The sequence below is a fragment of the Ailuropoda melanoleuca genome, chromosome 16 (assembly GCF_002007445.2).
Source record: "Ailuropoda melanoleuca isolate Jingjing chromosome 16, ASM200744v2, whole genome shotgun sequence".
Classification (NCBI taxonomy): Eukaryota; Metazoa; Chordata; class Mammalia; order Carnivora; family Ursidae; genus Ailuropoda; species Ailuropoda melanoleuca.
Genome location: NC_048233.1, coordinates 37,525,559 through 37,531,834, shown reverse-complemented (window position 1 = coordinate 37,531,834; position 6,276 = coordinate 37,525,559).

The window sequence follows — 6,276 nt, the reverse complement described above, 5'->3', positions numbered from 1 at the left end:
ACAAGAGCGAGTCAATTCAGGAGAGGGAATGTGGCTTATAATTTCATTTTGTGTGTTTGCCTTGTTTGAATTTTCTATTTTCTAACCAGAGACATGTATTATTTTCTGTTCAAGTGTTAATAAGGAATGTCTTCTCTCCATTTCACTAAAGTGTAAAAAAAAATAAAAAGGAAGAGAAGGACAAAGAAAGGGGTTTTGTGTGGAAAAGGAAAATACACACACAAACACATAAACAGTCCTATCTACAAAGTAAATTCGCAGTTATCTCCTGTCCTAATCTAATTAAGGCCTTGCATTTGCTAAATCCCCTCCTGATTCTCCCCTGCGGCAGAGAAAGACCATCTTGCTATGGATTAGGTCCTTGAGCATCTGCGGGTGCCCTCACATCTCCATTGGCAATTCACATCAGGAAGCAAGCAGGGATCTTGGTCACTGGAAATTGTATCTTTTTTTTAAAGATCATATTTATTTATTATTAGAGATGGAGTGCACACATGAGAGAGAGAGAGCACGAGCACAGGAGCAGGGGCAGAGGGAAGGGGAGAAGCAGACTCCCCTCTGAGCAGGGAGCCCAACATGGGGCTTGATCCCAAGACCCTGGGACCACGACCTGAGCTAAAGGCCGACACTTAACCAACGGAGCCACCCAGGTGCCCCCCGGAAATTATATCTTAGAAGTCACCACTTGGACTTCCTTTCTTTCTCTGGCCCCAGCCAGTAATGCACCTGCTGTGAGTCAGCTTTGCTTGTACCACGATATTGGTCTTCAAGGGGCGGGGATGTATTTAATATGCAACAGGATCATACTAGTGCAAAGTCTGAACCGTGACAAAGGCTCTCTCCTTGACCAAGCTGTAGTCAGGCTCCTCTGAACCCTCTTCTCAGCCTGATCTCAACTTCAGCCTATAAAAACTGCAGGCGCTCAGCACCAACGATTTTGTCCGTTCCCATCTGCTTGAATCAACTCTAGCACAGTTTCTAACAGCTCAAGGCTGCTCTTCTAGGTTTACTCCAGCCTCTCTTAAAGGATCTGCCTGAAAAAGCTCAGTGCTTCCCAGAGAATCCACTGTTTGTTCCAGGCCAAAGCCCGGTGATAGGCAGATAAGTCCTTGAACACCATCTTCAAGAAGATTCTTTAGAAAGCTTGCAATTGTCAATTTTTTCTCTGCCCTTTGAGATATAATTCTACCACCCAGACTGTTTTCTCAGGGACCTGAGAGTCTCTGGACTGTGAACACTCGCGGAGGTGACTCTGCTAACAGAGTCTCCAGGGGGAGGGGGCTACGTTGGGGGCTGTCCTGCTTTAACTTGCGTGGCTGCCTCCTGTGGGTCATAAAAATAGGGAACGTTTGCTTCTTTTCCAGCTAAGCACTAATTAATAAATGCAGAGGATCTAGTCATGTGGACCAAGCCCCCTTAACCCCCTTCGGGGTCTTTTCCTCAGTACATTCCAGCCTTTAAAAGGCTCTGCCTTCTGGCAGTGTTGAGTTCAGTTCACGCCAGATTCTCTTTCCTGTTGCAATAGTTTGTGACCGCATAAAATCTACCCTCACAGCTTTAACTCCTGGCTTTGTTTATCTTTAACAACAGGTCTCAGTGAATATCAGGTCATTGGGTCTGGACCCCAGAAACTCCACAACGATCTTCCAGATCTCACTGGCATGATGTACCCCATCCTAACCAGTCCACTCCCAAAATTCAACCTAAGCCATTATTATCAAATTGGACATCACATAACTGCTTTTGGTCCAATTATCTACCCATTTCATTTCTGTTCTTTCGGGGCCCCATATGAGGGGTGTCACATCAAGGCATCCATCAGAGCAAATCCTTTTAGGATGGGTATAGAGTCTTCTTTCTTCTCTTAGTACAACCTTGCTACAGAAATCATGGACCTTGAGGTACTTGGAAAATGTGTTTGCTGATGTCACGTTGCCTTATTTGGTTCGGCTTTTCAAGGATTAAATCCTATGGGGCACGTGGGTGGCTCAGTCATTAAGCGTCTGCCTTCGTCTCAGCGCATGATCCCAGAAGCCTGGGATCAAGCCCCGCATTGGGCTCCTCCACTGGGAACCTGCTTTTTCCTCTCCCACTCCCCCTGCTTGTGTTCCCACTCTTGCTGGCTGTCTCTCTCTCTGTCAAAATAAATAAAACAAAGTCTTTTAAAAAAAGGATTAAATCCTAAAACTTGTGCAGATTTCTAAACGTGTGAAAACAGTCAGCAAAGAATGTTTGTGTCTCCGTGATTTAAATTACCTTTGTATTATTTTACGGGCCTACATGTAAAGAAAATATTCTCTAGAGTGTCCTTTATAAGAAAGACGGTGGAGTTACTTTTTAAATTGTACTTTTAAGCTCCAAATAGGAAACACTTTAAACATTTATAAACGTAGAATAGTGTTTTGCACCATTCTCTACTCATCGGTGTTACAGAGAACCATAGTGTCATATATCTTTTATTATTTCCCCCTGAATGTACCATATTTCTAATGATAATCTTTACGAAAAAGAGCTAACTTTTTGTGCATGTGTTTTTATGGAAATTCTGGTTAGTTGACACACAGTGCTAGTTTCAGGTGTACAATATAGTGATTGGACACTTCCATATGTCACGTGGTACTCATCACAGCAAGTGCATTCCTTCATCCCCATCAGCTATTTTTATTTATTTTTATTATTTTTATTTAAATTCTAGTTAGTTAACATACTGTGGAACATTGGTTTCAGGAGTAGAATTCAGTGATTCATCACTTCCATGCAACACCCGTGCTCATCCCGACAGGTGCTTCCTTCGTGCCCATCCCCCATCTACCCCATCTCCCTCCATCAAGCTTGTTTGTTCTCTGTAGTTAAGACTCTCCTGGGGTTTGCCTCCCTCTCTCACAAAGAGCTAACTTCTAAAGTCCTCAGATGTGGATTGTGAACCGGCTGGGTGTCGGTAGGGATGGCTGGTATTCAACAGTAAGAGGATGTTACTTGGTCATGATTTGGGTTTTATTCCAGGAACAGTGATGCACTTGGGCTGAGTTGTGTGCTGTGTCCCTTTCAGTCTCCCTCCTAACTGACAGCACCATTTCTTAGGTCTTGGGTAAGGTTAAGAGTGTAGTTAGGGCCATCTGAAAATTGAGTAACAGTACAGTACAATGGCTAACCTGGCCCCAGAAGTCTGCCCCTTAGCCTCACGATTTCACATAGGCCATGCTGGACGTGATGTATTGCTTCCTTGATAATATAAAGATGGCATTCAAGTTTGAACTATAAATCCAACCGTAAGCCATTTAATTCCTCCATAGCATGAGGACATTTATACAGGGACATTTATTTCAGAGGAAAAGGTCTTACTAAGATTATATGAGGGCCTTATTTTTTATTTTGAATGAAACGTATCAGAGCTCTGGACTACAGGATTCAGTGCACACAGGAATAAAAATTAATTAGTGTAATGTGTTTATAGCATGGTTATTTTTTTGCCCCATAACTATGTTTATGCATAGCCACTTAAATAAATCAAGGTTCCGTCTTAACTGACTTGTTTAGAAGAAGTTCATTGGCAAATAACAGAGTTCACGAAAAGGGAAGGGGCGATTTACAATTTATTAATATGAGTACTGGCCGCCAGTTATTGTTTTATTAAAAAACCAAAGGCATTGGAAAAATTGCAATGTTTCCACTGTTGTTAGATGTTCTGGATGCAAATGACTTCCCATGCAAAGTGCAAGACACCTGCTTTCCCCCTGACCTCCTCATTTTTTATGTAAACATGAAGCAAAACGTGACAACAGAGTCAGCACAATCAGGATGTTGGATAAAACTGGAAATGATCCATGCTCGTGCTGTTCCCTCCAACCTTCCTTCCCTTTGCCTCCTGCTCTCAGCAGTTCCAAGAGCGAGACTCCGCTGGTATAATCCGTCCCAGGACTGGGGAAGCATAGAACAACAGTGTGCACCTTTGAGGGTTCTCCTGGATGAGGGGCTGCAATTGTTTACATATTCACTCTAACAAGTGTCTAGGAAAGATGACTAGTTGAATAATTTTCTGCTTAAATCAGATGCCAGGAGTCTGAGAGGAGGCAAAGGAAGCCTGTTGCCTTGTGCTTGTTAAAGAGGGCATTTGCGGAGCATTCTGAAGAGAAGGGTCTATTGGGAGTATTTTTGCTCAACTTAAGGAGTTAATGCTTGGACGAAAGTTTCAGATACTTTTATTTGCCATGTCAATAAGTCACAGGGGCTTGACAGTTTTATGGGATGATTCATCTTTTAAGCATGTGACAGGTGTTGGGATGTCCCCAGTCCTAGAGTAAGAATATGGTTCCTCAATTAGAAAAGTAATTCATATTTGTAAATACCATCAGGAGGACTTCAGGTTTTAAAAAATGTTCGTAGCAGACGATTGTTCTATGCTAAAGACTGAGCGTAACAAATATGATTGTTATAATAAAAATATAATGCATGCCTTGATCTAACACATAAGTACCGTGTATGGCTGCCGTGTTGTATCCCAGTTCATCATAGCTAACTGTTAATGGAACTAACAATTAACATAAACTTTTACCCTGATGCGGCAGTTCCGTATCTGTAAACGAAATCAAACAAAACAGTTGTAATAATATGTTATTTTAACTCTTTGAATGTGCAATCTGCTCATTGCCGTCAACATTTTTATCCCACTCATCAAATATATACAGTAACGATTAAGCAATTCCCATAACACCCAAAACATAAAACAATTGGGATAAGAAATATAATGTTAAGTAACCTTAAACGTATTCTGTCTTTCTGTTTACCCTTCCCAAGAGGATTTTACAGAAAACTGAGTAAAATACACTAAGTGATCTCTGGTATTTCAGTGTGTATCTTATTAGCTCCGTTCTTTAAAAATGAAAGTTTCACTACTTACAAAAATTATCCACATAAAAGTTTTTCTGCTCCTGTAGCTTGGCGGCTCTCCATCCACTATCCATGAGTAGTAGAATCTTATCTTCAAATGAAGTTTTATTTGAAAGTCCAATATGTAATAGTGAATCATATGAAACTGCTCTGTTGGAAATGGGCAGAGGGAGCTCCGAGTCCTACTTACGAAGTGTCTCCTGTGGGCAGAATTCAAGACTTCCTGCCCAGAGAGTCTGAAAACCACTGCTGCAGCCCATCATAAGGAAATGTGTTCTTCATCGGGTACCAAGCAAATCGGTCGGTGAACACTACCCGGTTGGAGTTGGCTGCCATGGAGAGGTCCCGTTCCCCGCCTGCTACGTACGCTGCCCTCTGCTGGGATTCTTCAGCGTTCCTGCCAGACACATGGTCCCTTCCCTGTCCTTTGTACCTTGTGATTCTGCAGACTTGGCCACAGGTGATTGGACTGGGGATGGGCACCTGCTATAAGGACAGTTATCTATAGGCTGCCCAGGGACATTTAAGTAACCTGGCAGGAGAATTCTGCCCAAAGGGGCACTACATTCTGGAAGGTCACTCATTAACCTACCACTATCTGTGGGAAATTTGAAGTTGGGATGTACACGGAGGAGTGTAGTAGGGAGATAGACAGAAAGAAGGCAGAAAGCAGAAGACTTGAGACAACATGAATTGGAGTTAGTTACGGCAGGAAAAGTGGAAGAAAAGAAGAGGTAGGTCATAATGAGGCAGAGCCCTGGGGAAGGAAGAGGCCGTCCCCCCTTCAGTTCCCTTACCAGATGGTTGGGGCATTGGCCTGGCAAGCCCGCCCTGAAGGAAATTCTGGGATGGCTTCCGGCAGTTCCTCACTTTCCTGTGTACCCTTATAGAAATCTCAATCGCACAATGTTACCTAAGTACTCTCTGCGGATTTCAATTTGAAAAAGCCTGACTAACGGCATTGGGTAGTTTGCCTACTTTAATAAGCCTATAATTCAACTCGGAGATCATATGTGCAACCAGGTTTAGACACCAGGTGTGTCTATATCGCAGGACCCAGAATATCAGATGCAAGGCATGTGCTCTTCCAGTTCCACACCTGCCCCTTGGCAGACGTCAGTCATTGAACATGACCCTTTATTTTACTGTTGAGACAGGAATCAATTTCAGAAACTTTTTCAAGTTGTGCACTAGGCAGTTTATCAATCAATATTATTGATGCAAGAGTTGAAATCTTTTTACCTTGCTTCAGTAGGTGCTCTGAGTGGAATTATTTTTCTTTTCTTATTTAGCAGAGTATTTGGGTAGATTTATGCTTTTCAGTACTTCCTAGGGCATCTGAAAGCTTCAGCTGGGGTACCTCAGGGGTTGCCTCTGGGGAAGGGGAGT